The following is a 20899-nucleotide window of genomic DNA, read 5'->3' as shown; positions in this document are numbered from 1 at the left end:
CAGAAGTTTTGCTTTAGTGGGCTGAGCTATCAACTCCTCCACCATCGTGCGTTGTATTAGCACAGGGGAAGTTGGGAATTGCGCTGCAAAAAGGTGGGCGATCTGGTTGAATCTAAATTCGGACAGGTCAGGCAGAGAAAGAAGCTGACGAAGAGTAGCTAGCGTAGGAAGACTCCCCTCAAAGAACACTTGGGACAGCCGCTTTAACCCTAACTTAGACCAAGCTCGCACTTCTAAGAATGTAGCAAAATGCAGATAGTTACTGTTACCCCATAAAGGCGAGTCTGGAGATAAAGTAATATCGGCCTTAGTGATCTGAACCATTGCGTCCCAGGCTCTCTTAGTAGCATCCATAACAGGTAGTAAGGGGCCAACATCTTTCTGAGTTCTATATAAAGCGTTGTGTAGACTTTCCACTGAAGTAAAATATAAGGCTTCTATTACGGAAGCCGGGTTTTCTGCGTCAAACACCTTCCAGCTGGCTGCATGTGAGGCCTGGGAGGCAAGGTAGTACAGCTCAAAATTTGTAGAATTAAGTCCCAGCTGATCGTGCGGGGCATTGAGAGTGGCTCTGGATAGCGTGGGCATTTTATTACCCCAAATGAATTCCGATTGTGTGCGGTCTATATCAAGTAAGGCTTTTTTGGGTATGTGGCAGGGGGTATTACTGAATATATAAAGAAATTTAGGAAGATAGATCATTTTGCATATATTTATCCTGCCATATAAGGGTAAGAGGGAGGTTAGTCCAGTGTGTAAGTGTATCCTTAAATTTGCGGTGCAAGGCATATAAATTATGCTGCAGAAATAGCGTCGGATCTTTGTGTACCGTTATCCCCAGGTATTTAAAGTTATCTACCACTTTAAGATTACAATCCGGGTCTACCACCGTCGGGAGTTGTCCATCAATGGGAAAGATTACAGACTTGTCCCAATTAATTTGGAGGCCCGAAAACGTACCAAATTTCTTGACAATCCCAAGTACAGAGGAGAGTGAATCCTGCGGGTCTGCTAAATAGAGTAGCGTATCGTCTGCATAGAGTGAAACTTTCTCCTCAATTGTCTTGTATATGAGTCCTTTTACTCTTTTAGAGTGTCGAATCGCTATGGCCATAGGTTCAATTGCCAGAGCAAAGATCAACGGGGAGAGGGGACACCCTTGGCGAGTACCTCTCGTTAGGTGGAATGGTGAGGAATTAATGCCATTAACCCTGACGGAAGCCTTTGGTTCACTATACATCAGCTTAAGCCATTTTGTGAAAGAAGGACCAAAACCCATCCTAGTCACTACCTCCCATAGATATGGCCATTCAACCGAATCAAATGCCTTAGCCGTGTCTAAAGAAACCACCAACCTGGAGCCCAGATTTTCATGCCTCAGTTGTAAATTAAGGAATAGTCGTCTCAGATTAAAACTAGTCGATTTAGAAGGCATGAAGCCCGTCTGATCTGGTTCCACAACGGTAGACACCACCTTGACAAGACGTTTAGCTAAAATTTTAGCAAGAATTTTAATTTCCATGTTGAGCAAAGAGATTGGCCTATAAGAAGAACACACTGTGGGGTCCTTTCCCGGCTTGGGGATGACCACAATTGTTGCGTCAGAAAACGTTTTGGGTAAAGAGAAATTCTCAAAGGCATACATCAGGGTTTCATGTAATTTGGGCACTATCTCACGTATATGAATGCGATACCATTCTATGACAAAGCCGTCTGGGCCTGGGGATTTACCCGAGGGCAAAGATAATATGGTTTCTGCAATCTCATATGGGGAAATCGGTGAGTCCATATACTTTGCTTGCTGAGGTGAAATTTTCGGAATGGGAATACCATTAAGATAATTGTGGAGGTCAGTATTAGAATAGCACGCAGTAGATGTGTAGAGAGAGGAATAATATTTACCAAATTCCAGGGCTATCTCAGACGGGGCAGTCAACACCTCACCGGTTGATGAGAGTATTCTGGGGACAGCGGAGGTACCATGAGGAGGATTAGCAAGGAAGGCAAGAGGTTTGCCATTTTTATCACCGTATGCAAATGTGGTACTAGTGGCATGCAAAAGCTGTTTTTTCGTGAGTTCCACCCTATGCAGATTCAGCCGCCGAAGAGAAGCCGCAAATCCAGCATGAGTCTGAGGCGTGGGATTGCCAATGTATTCAGCTTCAGACTGGGCTACTGCTGATTCCAAAAGTTGCAGAGTATCTTTTGAGGTGTTTCTAGCCCTGGTAATTGCAGCTATCAGGGTACCCCGAGATACAGTTTTAAAAGCTTCCCAGGTAGTCAAGGAGTCCGCGGAGCCATGATTAAAAATCCAATAATGCGAAACGGAGTCCGTGGACTCCTCAACCACACTAGGGACCCGCAACCAGTATGGGCTCAGCCTCCAGTTCTTGTGAACAGGGTCAGAAAGGAGATCTAATGAGAGGAGCAGAGGGGCATGATCCGAGATTCCACGGGGCAAATATTTAACCTCTCTAACTTTGGGGAGAAGATCCGAGGTAACCAGTGCTAAATCTATTCTAGACAATGACTGATACGTAGTAGAATACCAGGAAAATTCCCTAGAGTCAGGGTACTTCCAGCGCCACACATCAACCAAATTGTACGCTTGGGCCCAATCAGCAAGTTTAGAGGTAGTCACTGCAGGGGAGGACAATCTATCAACCTGAGGGTTACAGCAATTGTTGAAGTCACCCATAATACATATCGGAGCCGGAGGTAGCATCAATAGTGTCTGATAAAGATCCTGTAATATAGTATCGGTAAATGGGGGGGGAATGTAAATATTCGCCACTAAGATGGGATAACCAGCTATAGCACACGCTAGAATTTGGTATCTACCTGACCTGTCCGAACGCACCTCAATGAGGTCGAAAGGGAAACCTTTCCTAACCAAAATCGATGTACCCCTAGCGTATGTTGAGTATGTAGTATGGTGAGAATATGCGACCCACGGTTTCCGCAGAGCTAGGAGCCGCCTCCCAACTAAGTGAGTCTCCTGGAGCAGGAGAATATGGGGAGTATAGGATTTAAGATAGTTAAATACTAAAGCCCGTTTCACCTTATCATTAAGGCCCCGAACATTCCAAGATACTAACTTAACGGTAGCCATTTGGTATTGTGTGGAAGGAACGGTTACTCACTTTACAAAGAGTTTGATTCCGGTATCCGGACCCCTCACGAGTCTTCAGCCCGCCATGCATACACAGATTTATCCAGCCAGGGAAGGGAAGGGAAGAAGGAAGAAAAGACTGAAATGAGGCAGAAAAGACAGAGATAAAGCAACATACACAAAAATTAAACCCCCACCCAACTGCCCCCCACCCTGCCCAACCCTCATAGTCTGGTGGGCTTAGTATCCCAAACATAATAACAACTGGGGAGATTGGTTGCCCCCAACAAGCTTGATCCAAATCTTGATGTGGAACGAAGAGCTTCCGTGGTGATAGGTCAGCGATTCATAGCACACCAAAAAAAAAAAAAAAAAAAAAAGGGGGAGTTTCTCGGAACCAAGAGGTATCATATAAACCCAAGTTGAGTGTGGCAAAATGCTCATATGCAGAACAGAATGTCCAGTACAGAAAAAGTCCCGAATCAAGGGAGCAGTGCCCAGCCAAGGTTGATGGCAGTGCCAACTGGGTCCTAGGTATCTTGCCAAGAGCACTGTGCTTGCCACCCACAGATTCACACCCTGGTGGACTTATCCATACGACACAACTTGGAGAAAACTGAGGTAATAACAGTTCCTTGGAGAAAGAAAAATGGGATAGCTGCGTGCTTAGTTAAACTTGAGGTGTATCAGGAATTAAATCCAAAATTAAAGAACATTTGCTTATTACTCACTTCAAGGCAGTGCAGAGAATCGAAACTATTCATAGCAGGAGAAATAGCAGATGGTTATGGTCTGGGGCCTCTCCCAGATCTAGATTCAATCCAGCCCAAGGCCTCCTCAGGTGTATTGAAGAAGTGAGATTTGTTTGCGTCTATGACCTTGAGTTTAGCTGGGTACAACATGGCATAAACCAGCTTCAAATCACGCAGCTGCCGTTTAACGCCATTGAAGGTGCTGCGCTGTTTTTGCAGAGAGGTTGAATAATCAGGGTATAATGACACACTGGCCCCGCCATGCACCAGCTGGCCTCTTGCCCGTGCTTCTGCGAGAGCTGCATCTCTATCTCGGAAATGAAGCAACCTGATTAGGAAGGAGCGCGGAGGGGCACCCGGGGGTCTAGGGCGACCTGGGACGCGATGAGCTCGTTCCACCGTATAATGTGCAGTAAAAGAAGCATTAGGCAGCAGTTGTTTGAGCCAATTCTCAGCAAAGTCTGTTGGAGAGTTCCCTTCTGCACCCTCCGGCAGCCCCACCACTCGCACGTTGTTGCGGCGTTGACGGTTCTCATAATCATCTAAGAGGGAGGCCTGTTGCTTCAATTGTTGCTGTAAGTCAGTAAGCTGCGCTGGAATTGGAGCACACATATCTTCCACAGCACTAACTCTGGTTTCCACAGCAGTCGTTCGCTCTCTAACAGCCTGTAAATCCACTTTAATCAAAGAAAGGTCTATTTTAACCTCCTCAATGTGTGTGGTAAGTGTTGTCTGGCAAGTTGCTATTGCCGCAAGAATTGGTGCAAAAGCCACCTCCGGAGCATCATCACTTGGCGCTGAAGAAGGAGATGATGGAGCAGCGCCCTCTTGGCCAGGCCGCCTTACAAATTGGTCCAACTTCTGCATCGTGTCGCCCGGTTTTTTGGGTGCTCTGCTGCTACGCATAGTAAGCGTGTGATAAGCAATGCTCAGCAAGGTTCAATAAGCAGCAAACTAGACAGTCAGTATATCATCAGGATCAATAGCACCACGGAACTCCCAGGAGCATACCCAGCTAGTCCAGCATGTGAAACATATGCCGAATAGAGTGTTTACGGCTGTGCAGAGTTAGAGTGCTACCCTCAGCCTAGGACTCAGCAGGGTTAATACTTCACTGGATCGTAAAGAAGAGGCAGAGGGAATTACAGTAGTGGCCCTCTGGTGTAGTACATCGTGTGCCCAAACCTTTCCCAATCCTTAAGCAAGCACACAGAGTGACACGTAATGGCTGCTCTGCATTCAAAATGACATGCGTTCCAGCTTGGAGCGCCGTAGTTGGAGGGCTATGATAAGCACCACCAGCACCCGTGGAGCTAGGCAGAAGTCCGTAGTGCTTACCGGAGGTGCTATGGAAGAGCTCCACTCCCCACCTTCGGTGCTTGTCAGGTGTTATGGAGCTGCAGAAGGTCAGGGGGCCTTGTGGGAGCAGGTCAGAGAAACCGTACCCTGCGAGTGCGCACCACGTCCAGGCACAGCGAAAGGGCCATTAGGCACTCACCCCTCAGTGGCGACTTGTGGGGAGTGTGCCCACAGAGTGTAGCCGGCCCGGTCCGTTGGCAGCTGCGGGCCGCGAATCTACGCAAGTCCCCGGCTTCCGGCCTAACAGCAGGCCTCAGTGCGCAGGATGGATCCGACGATGCGGTAAGGCAGAATGTGCGAGCCGTTTGCAGCAGATAAGCGTTTCAGCCGCTTTCCTAAGGGCAGACGCTGACCGGGGCTATTTTGAGCAGAGATGAGGCCAGATTGGTAAGTAAGCCCACGGAGCTTAGGTGGAATACGTCCGTTCAGCTGCGAAGTCAGCCACGCCCCCCCCCCCTGCCATTGACTTTAACATGGATTTGGCAGTTTTTAGATGGTGCATTTTCGGATTCGGACTTGGAAAAGCTTCGAGGCATTATAAATCAGGAAAAATCTTGTCTTTTTTACAGTGACTTCTTTGGGTTTTCAGCGGAAAAAAATTTGCGTTAATAAATAACCCCTTTAAAATGCTATAAACTTATAAATCTGTTGCTTAAGTATTCATTTTCAAAGTAAAGTTTTCCTTTACATTTCAGGGATTTACAAGTCTACTGTATGTTATCTAAGCTAAATTATCGGGTGTAGCAGGGCCCAGACCAGCTTAATACCCTACTGGTGTAAACTTCCAACTAATGTTATTTTATGCCACTTTTATACATAAAAAACACCCCTTAACATATTTCAGTAGGTGATAAAAAGAGTCGTTAATGACTTAATGATTTTTATACTTTTGGTTTTAGCTGGATAAATCAGGTGATAACATTTACTATTAGGAAAACAAGTTTATTAAAATTTCAGTGTGAGTTGAAGATTTCGATATGTATTGATGCATATGACAGTAGAATAACACATTAATTTTCTTCTGAGAACAAAAATGCCAATTCTGTAATTAAGTGCAGATTAATTACTTTGTTATTACCGAGTATACAGCAGAATATTTTCATATTTGTGTGTCATAAGTACCTAAATACTAGTCATTACATGAATACTCAATTTGGTAATTAGCTATAAGTAACAACAGGAGGGGATTTCAGTAATGCTGTCATATAGTTCATTCCATGTTTCTGCTGATTTCCCAGTCAAGGAGAAAGATAGTCAGGCTCATTGATGGTTAATATGTGTTTTTTAAGTGATATAAGTTTATAGGTATCCAAGGAACTCCTATTTAGATCAGTGTGGTAGCTATTTTGGAACCAGTGCTCAAGATCTGTAAACAATGGCTGATAGGAAAGGATGCAGATTAATTAATTGAGGAACAAGAAGTATTGAACTGGATAACACATACAATTGGTGGCAAGGGCATGAAGCAGAGACCAGCCTTCATTACATACCGAAATGAGTGTTTGGTAATATAGCACAGAGCTGGATAAGTCGGTGAGAGTTATAAGGGTCACTTTTGATGGATAAGGTTAGTTGTATGGAGCAGGGTAAGAAATGGTTATTGATCAGGCATATTGAGCAGCTAATACCTTAAAGACTTTAATTATTATTTTGAGAATTGCAAAGCATTTCAGATATTTCCTGCACCCAATCACTTCGAAATTACCTCTATCTGATGTGACTCTTACATAATTGAAAAAGTATCGTGAATATTGTAGACCATTTTCTTGCTTTGTGGTTTTAGAACTTCTGAAAAATACTGTCAGCAGAATAGTTACCTTCCAAAGCACAATACACAGAGTATAAGGTAAAGTTTACACTTTGCAAGAACTTTACAATGAAAGATCATAATGACATTTAAATAATCGGCTCAAACAAGAGGTTGCACAGATATTCTTGTACATCCCAGGCAGATATGTAAAGAATAGGACCACAGAGGCTGAGCCTTAAGCTGGCCATAGATGCAACGATCCAATCGTACGAATCGAGGATTCATATGATTTTCGGACCGTGTGTGGAGAGTCCCGACATTTTTAGTCCGGCGGAGATCGGTCGTTTGGTCGATCAGACAGGTTAAAGATTTCTGTCGGCTGCGGGTAATATCTCGGCGTGTATTGCCGATCGTACGATTTTCAGTGGGAGACTGTCACCAGCTTTGGTCGGACATAACTATTGTACGTTTGCTGTCAGGGGAAGAACATCGGCTGATCTGTTCTTTAACTACTTTATTTGATCGGAATGGTAAGACTGTGATCTGAATGGTTAGTGGCAGGTCGGGAGATGGGAAAGTCATTTTTAGCATCTTGTTGGGGTTTTTTTAACATTGATGCTGGTTAGTAGAGTTGCCCAACACCTTTGGGTGACAACTTACTGGCCAAGGATGACCGAAACTTTTGCAGAGCAGATTATTTGTGCAGAGGGAATGTCAGCTGCAAAATTACACCTTGGTCTACCAACATTTCTCACTTATTTCTGATTTTCTCAGATTCACTGTCATCTGGTATGGTGCCTATGGATTGGAGAAAAGCTGATGTTATTCCAATATTTAAAAAGGGATTACGATCTCAGCCTGGCAATTATAGGCCAGTAAGCTTGACATCTGTGGTGGGCAAATTATTTGAAGGCTTGTTAAGGGATCAAATACAAAATTTTGTCCTAATGAATGGCATTATGAGCAACAATCAGCATGGCTTTATGAAGGATAGGTCATGTCAGACGAATTTGATTGCATTTTATGATGTGGTAAGTAAGATTCTGGATAGTGGGGGGGCAGTAGATGTGATCTATTTGGATTTTGCCAAAGCGTTTGATACTGTGCCCCACAAACGACTGCTTTCTAAACTAAGGTCTGTTGGGCTTAATGAAGTTGTTTGCACATGGATAGGAAACTGGCTACAGGATCGGGTACAGAGGGTGGTTGTTAATGGGACATTCTCTACTTGGAGTAAGGTTCTTAGTGGGGTCCCCCAGGGCTCAGTATTGGGTCCACTTTTATTTAACTTGTTCATTAATGACTTAGGGGAGGGTGTTGTAAGTAATGTATCAGTGTTTGCAGATGACACAAAACTATCCAGCCCAATTAATTCCATCCAGGATGTGGCATCCTTGCAACAGGATCTTGACAAACTGGCAATATGGGCAGCTAAGTGGCAAATGAGATTCAATGTTGATAAATGTAAAGTCATGCACCTGGGATGTAAAAATATCCAAGCCACTTATACCCTTAATGGGACTGCACTAGGCAAATCCATTATGGAAAAGGACCTTGGAGTCCTTGTAGATGATAAACTTGGCTGTAGCAAGCAATGCCAGTCAGCAGCATCAAGGGCAAATAAGGTCTTGAGCTGTATTAAAAGGGGCATAGAGTCACGGGAGGAGGGGGTCATTCTTCCACTGTATAGAGCACTTGTAAGGCCCCATCTAGAATATGCCGTACAGTTTTGGTCTCCATCACTCAAACAGGACATTATTGTATTAGAGAGGGTACAGAGAAGAGCAACTAAGCTGGTAAAAGGTATTGAAAATCTTAGCTATGAGGAAAGACTGGACAAATTGGGTATGTTCACGCTGGAGAAGAGGCGCTTAAGGGGTGATATGATAACTATGTATAAATATATAAGGGGATCATATAACAATCTCTCTAATGCTTTATTTACCAGTAGGTCTTTCCAGCTGACACGAGGTCACCCATTCCGATTAGAAGAAAAGAGGTTCCGCCTAAATATTCGGAAGGGGTTTGTTACAGTGAGAGCTGTGAAGATGTGGAATTCTCTCCCTGAATCAGTTGTACAGGCTGATACATTAGATAGCTTTAAGAAGGGGTTGGATGGCTTTTTAGCAAGTAAGGGAATACAGGGTTATGGGAAATAGCTCATAGTCCAAGTTGATCCAGGGACTAATCCGATTGCCATTTTGGAGTCAGGAAGGAATTTTTCCCCCTCTAAGGCAAATTGGAGAGGCTTCAGATGGGTTTTTTGCCTTCCTCTGGATCAACTGGCAGATAGGTAGTTAATAAACAAAAAAAAAAAAAAAAAAAAAAGGTTGAACTCGATGGACATGTGTCTTTTTTCAACCTTACTTACTATGTTACTATGTTACTATGTTACTATGTTACTGGTAGTTGGTCAGAATTGCCAGTATTAGAAAAATTGGCAACAACATAGATGAGCTCCATGAATGACTAAACTAAAATAGTTAGGACTGGAAAATTGAAATTAACACTGCCTTCTGTGACACTTGTGCTGAGTGTGTGATGCTGAACAATCCGATCTTGCCATTGACATCAATGTGGTATTGTGTTGAAAATGTGGTCAAATTGTTTAAACCTTTGGTCATATTATTCAAATGACACTTGGGTCCCTCTATTAAAAAACACATGTAAATATTGTAGTTTTGTAGGGCACTGTCCAACCTGCAAATGAAAAAAAAATGTCTACTAAGACAGGATCAGTCACTTAGATGCATGTTATTCTAAGATGAAATACTACCTATTATATATAAATGTATACATATAGCATAAAATATATTTCTTGTCATTTTTCAGAAATGAGGATCAGTTAAGTGGAGTTGATTATAGGTGTCTCGATCACCCAGAATTAGTGACAAACTGCATAAGGGGTGACAGGTCTCATCCACTCTGCTGTTCTCTGCAGTAATTCTGGCTGAGTTGGTGACTCCCTCTCCCTCTTGACAGCTCATATATTTTACATCAATCTACTCCTGGAGTTTACTGTCTTGAACCTGAAGCTACTGCCCATTATTAACCAATACACTACTGCCCAGATTGAGCAGACTGTGTTGAAGCAAAAGGTTAAAATATTAATTTATTAGGCTTGTAGTGAGTTTCTATGAGCTTTCTCAAATGCAAGGTTTATTTTACAGTCCTAGGCTTGAATCAGAACCAATATACATCCGTTCTTAAGCAATATACTTCTCCTACAAAGAATTTATATCAAAGTGATTACTGCCAGCTATCACTACAGATGAGTGAGAGCATACAACCTCCATGACATAGAAATATACAGTATAGTATATGCAGTACCTAAGAGTGTTTCAGTCTACTCTTATATAGTTATATAGTAAGTGTTCACATTTTACCATTAGGAAATTGATTAAAATAGTCACAAAGGGAAGAGATGTAAACCTGCATTACTGTGAAATAATCCAATTATGCCTTCACCCTCCCCTCTCCAACTGAGAGGCATGATGGGCCATGGTTGCCAGGCTAGATTTGGGCGAGCTGAATGTGACTGGTTAGAGGGCAGTGGTTGGAGCTACTTGTAGAGCTACTGAGCTAAGTTGTAGAGCACAGGATTTTTTGTTGCAGTGCCAAAAAATGGAGGACTAAGCTGATGTGAGTTAAGTTCAAACCCTCTCAGCTTTTTCCCCTTGCAGCTTGAGACTCTGTAACTTTGGTGTTTATTTCATTCATATTGACTTGTTCAGCAGCTGGCATAATGTGTACAGCTCAGTTTATTTTTATCTTATTTAATAAAGATGTGCCCATTATTTTCTTCCAACCTGGCCCCTTATGTCTTTCTTTATGTTTTAATCCAATGGTCACAGCTGACTTCTCTGCCCAGGTCAGCCCTTTCACAGCCATGATTATGTTCATGTATTGTTTATAATAAGTATTATAACTAAATTGTATAACTAAATGACTGCTATGCAGCAGCCCCTTAGTGCATTTTAAACTGAGAGGAGAATGATAGGAATTGTAGTACTGTAATCATTGTAGAGTACTGTACTGTTTAGTTCTAATTAGCCCAATATGGACATGCTGCATTGAGTTTCTTATTACAGTGCAAGGGGTTAAGAGTTTCATTTTGGCCATGCAATAAATTCTGAATGCATTCCAGCACACACATTCTTCCACAACTGTCCCCTGAGACTTTCTCATCTTCTGTATTTATTCCGGGAGCAGCTAGTGACACACACACACAAGTCCTAAAACTCAGAGCCAAATGCCAGGGGAATAAGACTGTGACAGACGACTAGTGATGGGCGAATTTATTCGCCAGGCACAAATTTGCGGCAAATTCTCGCGATTCGCCGCCAGCGAATAAATTTGCGAATCCACTGCGTAAATTCACCAGTGTCAAAAACTAGATGCCGGCGCTGTTTTGTTGATTTTTCGCTGTTTCGCAAAGGCTGTTAATGTGTATTTTAACATTGGGAAATTCTCTTAGTACCCTTTGTGGTTCTGACTCAATGCACTTGTGCATATGGTTTGGGTTGAGATTCTAGCAAACTTTAGAAAAAATTATGCTTGGTAGGAAATGTGGCTTGTATGAGAGAGGATAACAAATGTGAGCCGCAAATGCTAACAGTTAAGTGGACTAGAGATTGATGGCCCTTTCAGTGTTGTGGGCATCCTCAGTATGGCGTTACAGTAATTGGTTCTAAAGAACTGGTTGTTATATATGTATTAATACTTTAGAGACGGTTTCATTGATATACTAAGCGGCTGGTCACAAAGAATAAAATCTACAAGTGTCTATAGGAAAGTAAAATCAATATTAAAGTTTTGATTTTGTGGCAGAAGTGTCTAGAACAAATCTTAAAAGTGTGGCTAAGCAAGTACTAGAGAGCTTTGGTCTATTGATACGGCAATACATTATCAGGGAGAGGGGGTGCAGGTAAGGGATCTCCCCTCCAAAGTGAGTAGATTTATAATCTCACTCTTGCTATTCTCCCTTTCTGTAGCCCATGAACTGTCTTGGGTTATGGAATATTTATTCTTTTTGTAGCTTAATAAGCAGTCATTTAATACATTTTACATTTACTTCTAAAGCAATTTTACAGCTGTAATGAAGAATTCATTTAATATAAAGGGGTGAATAGACAACTGGCCAGTCTTTGCACTTTCTCTTCAGACTTAAAGGCTCCATGTCAAAGCTTTTTGTCCCATGGGGGGATAAGGGAAATTAACAATTAGTGGCTTTACCTTTAACTGTTTCCTGTGTACTGTATCCCATGGGCTTTACTAAAGAAACCAACTAAATAAATCAACGCCAACCCCTTCTGCAGGTATTGTATCACAAACTGATCCATCTGACAGTGTGGATGAATGTCCTCAAACTCACTGCTTTCACATAAGTTTAGTCTGCATTCATGGCCAGTTGGAGTGGATTGCATGGAGACATGACCATTATTCTAAGATTATCTTTTCTTTACTCACTTTTCTCTGCTTCTGTCAGCTGTTAGAACCTGGCATTATTGATATTGTTTTTGGAGCTCCTCCAACTGAAGACCAGGATTACTTGTCTAGAGCTCAATGGACAGATCAGAGCCTTGTGAAAGCTCCTAGGGACGGGGTAATTTTGTAGCAGGTTATGGCAGTATTTTTCAACATCAGTGCTGTCCAGCTAAATGCATAATGGCTTGATGATGCCTCCTAGTGTTTTTAGGACTCTAGCCTATTGTATACCTATCTAGACCTATGTGTATGACTACATCATTTCAACAGGATTAAAAATATAGACGATGTGCAAAGAGGTCTTTAATTCTTGGTTTGGAGACATTTCATCTCAATGAGAAGATAGATCTGATATGATGAAGGTCAAAGAAAAGTTGTTTCCATAAGTTAAATTGTTCATGCATCTACTACTTGCTAGCACCGTTATCCTAAGTGGAGTTATCTTGAGCCATTTCACCAGAATCACTCATAGAGATATACTGTAGCCTTGCAAATGGCTGTAGATGTAGCTCTGGGAAAGCCTGATGTATCTGCATAAGCTTTCTATGGAATTTTGGGACATTACAACTCACTTTTTAACGCTGGGCAACTTATAAAGCACAATAAAAAAAAAAGAATCTGACCATTCTTATTTGAAATATTAATTTTCATGGTATAGTCACAGGATAACAAGCTAAAATAACAAAATAAATAATGTAGTCACAACCTAACAGGCCAAGGTACTGAAGCCTCTAAACTCCTCCTCTTGATCCACCCAGACATGACACTGCAATAAGTAGGCAATTAAACTAGGAAAGGGCGATTTATTTTAGAACACCGTATATTTTGCATTTCAGTCTTGATAAAGAGTTGGTAAAACTCAAACATTTTGTGTCCTGAATAATTTATACTTGCAGGAAATTTCTGTTTGGTCTCCTTCTTGTGTACATGGACAAAGGTGATTTATTTAGCCATAAACTTTCGCAACATTTCGGGCCCCTTCAGGCCAAGCCTGCTCTCCTTGGAGCTTACTCACTGTTCTCTTCAAATATACAATTAATTAAAATAAATGTCACTCTGGTGCTTTTTTTTTTGGTGTGGTCACCCAAATGTAACTTCTCAAAGACACACCATAGAGCCATTGTCCATTTTATTAATGTCTTGTATAGAATATTTCAGAATGGAACAATATTGTGTTTCTGTTGCATTTAATGGCATATCACTGTGTGCACAAGGTAAATGGCATTCCTGTCTCAAAATGTCATTTCTCTTTGTCCCTCATCATCTCATCTTCTCTCCATAGAATCTAGCTAAATATGGCTTTGCTGCACGCCAGGGAATGGGGAGCACGATTTATTTCTGTGCTGTGTGAACTTGCATTACAAATGTAACCTTGCTCTGTTTTTAGTCCCAAACACAGCTGAGAACAGAGAGGTGAGAAAATAGCAGAGCACCACCGATGTATATTACTTCATCATCCGGAGATAAGGCAGGCAAAACAAGAGTCATACTCTCACATCCACAGTGTCCTCGCACCTCTCTCTTCACACCTCATAATTGTTTTTTTGCATGCTGGTAGAAAATCCTGGGAGTTATATCAATGACTAAGCACAGAGGTATCTTAAAGTGAAAGGCATTTAAAAATAAAAACAAATACCAGGTAATTTGTTTCATGCTTAACAGACAGTGAGAGGGGGCTGCAATTCTTAGACCAACTCAGTGTGGAAAAGTCTAGTGATTCATATGCAAGTGTGCATGTGTTTGGTAAGGGCAGTTAGAGAATATCCAGGGGCGCTCCGCCAATGAGGCGAGCGGAGGCTCTCGCCTCAGGCCGCAGCGCCAGGGAGGATTCCAGGGGTGGCAAAAAGCCGCTCCTGCACCTTTAAGAGCCGAATTTCCGGTTTATCCTTACCAATGAATCCCTCTACGGTGCATGCGCCACTCCTGAACTCAACAGGAGAGGAACTGTACGGAGGGGTCAGTAACCAGTTAGGTGGCATTTGCCCAGGGGCAAATGTGTGTGTTTTTCATCCCCTTGCTGACACACTCTTTGGATAAATATGACAATAAAAACGAAAGATAATCCAGCCATGTGCATCTGTGAATTATGTAGGAAAAAGCTAATTGTAAAATTTTCCAGACAGTTGATTCAGTAATCACAAACTAGACAGCCACCAAAGAAGCGATAAAAGAACAGATTATAATCAAGGCACAAAAAGTCATGAAGCTCCTCAGTGACTTATAATAGCCTTATATTTTACAATAGGGAGTACTTTATTCACTATATGTATATCATAGTAAGGGATGGCACACACAAAATAATTCACCAAATGCTGGGTGGTACTTCAGCAAGCACATCCACAACAATGACTCAGGTCTTGCAGGACTTGCTTTAAAAATGAAAAAAATAATTTTATTGTGCAAAATCATAGAGATCATAAATGTGTGTAGCGCCACACATTTAGTTGTGTGTGGCACTACAGGAGTCCTGTGCCTCCGCTATATGGGAGAGCAGATACACTTAAAATGGTGTGCCTCCACCCAAGGTCAACTCCCTTTTCAGCACTTTAGCACTTTCATTATCTAAAGTGCCAATAAATCTCTTGATATACTCAAGCTCAATCCACACTTTGTTATGAAGGCCTTTACATTAATCCTAATATATTATCATTATCATCATTTACTTATATGGTGCCAGCAACTTATACAGTGCTTTACATTCATTTAAAATGGTCTTACTAGAATAAAACTCATAAAGATTACATAGTAAAAAAAATAGGATCAGAAGACCATGCTCACAAAAGCTTACAATGTAAAGAGTTAGGGGACATTTAAAACAAAAAGAATATGAAAACAATAGTTGATTTATGATAAACTTATGTCTGATCAATCAAGATACTTTGAGTATGCTCCCCTTAACTGGTGAAGTCTTTAGGGGGGCATCTGAAACTTTTGAAAGAAAGAGTGAGAATTCCGAGACAGGAAGGAGCTCAAGAGTAATCTTGCAGTTGGAAATTGGATGAAGATGAGAGAAGAAGAGAGGCATAATATATATATATATATGGTACTGTGTTTGAGGTGCAGGTATCTATGTGGACCTGTATAGAATTAGAGCAAAAACATTGAGGAAAGTCCATATGGATCAGGTTTCTTTGTAGAGACTATATTGAACCATTTTCCATTTAAGTATAATACTAACAATGCTATACATGTGCCAATGATCTTAGACAAAGAGGCTGCGAGCTTAATGAGCCCTGCTGACAACAACCTATACATACTTATACCTATATAATAAATTCTGAGTGACTGTTTTATATGCTCTGTATATGTATAAAGAGAGACAGGTAGACATACTGTATGCTAATGCATTTTATTTAAATAATATATATTATGGCAGGTCTTCTTCATGTACACTGAATATCGAGCACAGCCCTATCTGCTAATGTACTGTTTAATTCAATGCACAGTGAGATTATTTCCTATATAATGAGATGATAATTCCAAATATATAAAGAAGCTCTCTGACTGTAAGGTTTCACTGTGCATATAACAAATGTCATTGGCAGATAATAAAAGCTATGGAAGAGAGCCAAATCCACCAGAGGATAAAGATATTTCTGGAATGGATAAGAAACACTGTTTGGGTATTTAAATGCAAGTGAAAATAATTATGTAATCCAGGTGCAAAATCTGCGCTCCGTGTTCTTGTTATTAGGAGAGGAGAGCCAACTAGCACGGTGTCATGCACAAACTAGGGTTGCCAGAGGTTTTCTGTTCTCATAAATAGATGATAAAAGACAAGTGCACAAGCACCACAAAGGGCTAAGTAGCACATTCCTTTCTCATTGGTCTTGTCAGGGAAGGTGAAAAAAAACCCATATTTTTAATGTAATACACAAACAGATGCTATGGATTCAAAACAGTGACACAGAAATAACAGAAGCAACGCACGTGTGTGTGCAGACAATTAGTGAACATATTTAGGACATCCCACTGAAGGAGTATTTAGTCTCTCCCACATTTTCCCTAGTTTATATGGTCTCACACCCATACAACTATCCCCTGAAATGTAATATCAAATATAAGCATGAGAAGCAGCCTTTGTCGTTGTAGGTTTTACTAAATGTGTCTCAACAACCTTCCCATTGTCAGTGTAACTAGTGATGGGCGAATTTATTCGCCAGGCGCGAATTCGCGGCAAATTCGCGCTATTCGCCGCCAGCAAATAAATTCGCGAAACGGCCGCGAAAATTCACAGCAAAAATTCGCCGTCGTCAAAAAAAAATTGCGACGCTGGCGCTGTTTCGCGTATTTTTCGCCGTTTCGCGTATTTTTCGCCGTTTTGCGAAATTCTCAAATTTTTCGGCAAAGCAAAACGGCTTTAATTCGACCATCACTAAGTGTAACCAAAATCTTCTGTTCTATGTATGTTTGCCAAAACCCTAGGATACCTGGCTGGTCCCTTGTTTTATATATTAAATGGGGTGTTAATTGCGAACCAAAGTAAACAAAAAATGAAACAGCTCTTCCTATTATGGAAATGAACTTGTTTTTGCTTTAAATTTACTGCTTTTCTTACAGCACAATAGCTTATTTGTCAGTTGTCACAGGCTGTGTCTCCCAGTAGAGCATGCAATGCTTTCTCTCGTGGGTTCTTTCAAAAGGACTGTAGGAAAAGTTTCCACACTGACCTCTTACAGATCTTGCAATAACTCAAATGCAAGTGGTTCTAAGAGACACATTTAACTGTTTATTTTCTTGAATATCATATCAGACTCTTATCAACAGGATATTTCTAATTATTGCATGAGGTACAGGTACACAATACATTGCTTATTACATATCGTCCCTGATGACACACGCACTGGCAGAACATTAATTACAGTGGGCAGTCATTCTCACTCAGCTAGTATTCTGTATAGGAATATCTCAGCGGTCCTCCTTTTGGGATCTCTCTATCCCTGCAGCTATCCGTTTGAGCATCAACACTTGCAGAAATTTCTTATCTGTCTTTGTGGGGCCTCGGACTGCTCTGGCCATAGATGTTGAGATTTTTAAAAGATCAGATCCTGATCGTGAGACCATGATCTTCTCAGGAAAACAAAGGGGAGCTGCCTGCTTGGCCCTGCAAACATAGATAGATTGCACTGGGACCAACAAAGATTTTTTGACCTGGCCGATCAATTTCCTGACAGATGTCGGCTGAAAAATCGTAAGATGTACGATCGTTCAAATCGTACTAACCGCACGATAATTTCGAAGGATTGGTCGGGCTTCCCTAAAATCGGTCGTTCGGCAAGAAGAATCGTCGCCTCTATGGGGAGCTTAAGCCTAGCTCTTACAAGAGGCTTGCTGTCTTAGTCCCTTTTATGGACTAGGAAACCAATTGACATCGCTGACCAATAAGAAACATCTAGCAACCCCATAACATGCCTAACCAATAGAATCATTATAACCTGACCCATTCATAGCTGGTGTTAACTTTTATAAGGATTGTACTAAGAAGGTAGAGGGCAAATTCCTACCCTACCTTACACCTATATATCATTTGGATATCATCATGGAGGCTTAGCCTTCCCGTAAGAGACCATCCATCGGACATATATTATGAGTTCTCCTTTAGAAAACCTTCTATTGCTAGCCTCCTCTAAAAATACGCTCCTGGTGTTCATTCTACTGACCTTTGTGTTGTTCTCAGTGTAGTTACATAGATGATAATAAAGTCTAAAAAAAGCTACAAAGTATAAGTCTGTTGAAACTGACCTTAATGTAGCCATTAAACGCGTCAATACTTTTATTTGGCAGTAGATACCCTGCATGCTTATTCTGGGTAGATCAAAGGTATAAGAAATATATATAGCTGCAACCTCCAGAAGTGTAAATAGAGGTAAGATGTATTATAGTGAAATGTCTTCCAAACTACTTACAGAACACAAGCACTGGGGTTCATTTGGTAAAGTTAAACTTAATGGACTTTGGTCTTCTTTCACCCCAACTTAACTCTATAACTAAGCAATTTCCCTTTTCCCTTTTACTGGTGATTTCCAGTTTGTCGACATATGAAAGTAATAAGAAACATGGTTATTGTGTGATGGCTTAAAAGGAACCAAAAGATGTACATTGCTATAAACAAATGAAGCCCTCCTTAACCTGAAGTTTTACATGTGCTACAGTACTGTAAATATTCATGTAGTGCAGCATGCACCCATTTTCCATTGTAGTGTGCTGTAAGGTGTTCAGACATTTGATGATAATAAAAATAAATGCTCCCCGGTAACAGGTATTAGAACTGACCTCCTCCACGCCAGTGGATACATACAAATATTAATGAAGATGATAATACCTGTATGGTTGAAGTGGGGTATTCACAATTCTTATTATGGTGCTTGAGATGCACAAAGAAGGATCCATTAATAATGGAGTAGTAGCGCAATTTCTAGAAATTATTTCAAAGTAAAAACTTCAATAGACACAAAAAGCAGAATCCTGCTTTGTATGTCTCAAGCACCATACAGGTATTATCATCTTCATTTATATTAGGAGCCATATGTTGAGCCATATGTTGAGGTGTATGAGAGACAACATAATTCTGCATTCACATTTCCTTAAAAGCCAGGATTTCATTATATTTTTATTTTCAAGGTATTATGCTACTGCTCCAGTAATAGTGGGTGCATCTAAACCCTTGGTAATCATATATGATAATCATAATAGATGTTAGCTGTCAGTATAGCCAGGCCTTACCAGCAAGGGACCCAGTATCTCTGGGTGTCTATATGCAATGGGGTATATATCAGAACTCATTTACACGTAATAAATACATGTAAACATAATAAATATCAGGTCCTGCATGAAACTAGAGGTAACACTGTCACTCTTAACCAATAGTTTCCAGGGCAAAATGTTGTTAGTATTAGAATTAGTATGTTGAAGGAAAGAAACATGGGGGAAGAATTCTCAGTGGAATATACTAAATACTGTACACACATCGAGTTTTAATTTTTTGCTTCCTCTTCCTAGTAACAATTCTCCCTGTCATTTGATATGACAAATAATAGTTGCTTAGAGCACAATTTATGTAAAACCTTATCTTGTATGTGGAACAAGCTTTTGAATTCCCATTTCACGTTTGTTTGTAAATTGCTTGGCTATTGGACCTGTTTGCTGGGTATTAATAGTGCACTTTCCACACAGCCATGTATCTGATGCAAATCTAGATCTCTTTTTCTCCTGCCGTAAAAGAGCATCAACAAGTCTTGTGTTTGGCACTGAATTTCCTGCGCTGCACAAATAGCCAAATCATTTGGGATGTGTTCAGGCCAATCTGTTTGTTGTTTTCTCACTGTGTTTCTATAAACTAAATTAGAGAAATTGATAGAAATCAGGACTCCCTTGTGTGGTAGAAATCCAGCGGCTTTTATTCTCAGAGAACGTTAACGTAACCTATTAATTCAAAAAAAATTGCTGCAGTTAATTGTATCTTAGTTAATATTATTTATCTTGCTCACTTTCTATGGAAGCACTCATTGTTTCAATTCAAGTTATTTTTCATCAAACCACGATTTGAGTTGCCATTAATTAAATGAATGCATTGTACAATGGATGGATGCATTGCAACTGTCATTTGGAAAATGTTTGGAAAGTGTTTGGGTGTTAAGTTTGTCCTATTTCAATATCAGAGGCATTTTGGCATCTTAGTAAATTCAATTACTAACACAGGTATGGGACCTGTTATCCAGAATGCTTGGGATGCTAACGGATCTTTCCATAATTTGTATGTTCATAACTTGTCTACTAGAAAATCATGTAACCATTAAATAACCCCAATATGCTAGTTTAGTTTCCAACAAGGATTTATTATATCTTAGTTGGGATCAAGTACAAGGTACTGTTTTAATATTAGGTACAAGAGGGGGGTTGTGGGTGCACTCCTAAGGCCATATAAAAAAATATTTAAATACAATAATCCCGTCTAAAAAATGAAAAACAGGATTTTTTGTTACAAAGTTATGATCATAAAATTGGTAAGCCGCCATACCACGTCAAGGTAAACCCCATACGGCGGTCCCTAACCTGTTTACCTGTGATCAAAATTTAAAACCTTGGTTTCAATCTGGACTAGATCCTCCCCCGCCACCTGCATATGCGGCTTTTGAAGGGGAGACTGCCCAGACCAACGCCCATTTAAAAAAAAAAAAAAAATGTGATTGTGAAGAGACTATAATGAAGGAAAAGTAAAGTTGTATATATAAGTGCACACTTGTGTGTGTATGTGTGTGAGTATAAGTATAAGTGCAGGTGTGAGTATAGATTTAGAGGGAGATGAAAAAGGAAAAGCTAAATGTGGAGTGTAATAGGTGTAATGTGTGTGGGTCTGTGCAAGTGTTACCTAGTGATAAGTGCAGCTTTGTGGCTTTTGAGGGAGAGAAATTGCCCAAACCAAGGATTAATAAAAAACAA

The sequence above is a fragment of the Xenopus laevis genome, chromosome 4S (genome assembly GCF_017654675.1).
Source record: "Xenopus laevis strain J_2021 chromosome 4S, Xenopus_laevis_v10.1, whole genome shotgun sequence".
Taxonomy (NCBI): domain Eukaryota; kingdom Metazoa; phylum Chordata; class Amphibia; order Anura; family Pipidae; genus Xenopus; species Xenopus laevis.
The sequence above is the reverse complement of the archived record's forward strand: the minus strand, read 5'-3'. Positions refer to the sequence as shown.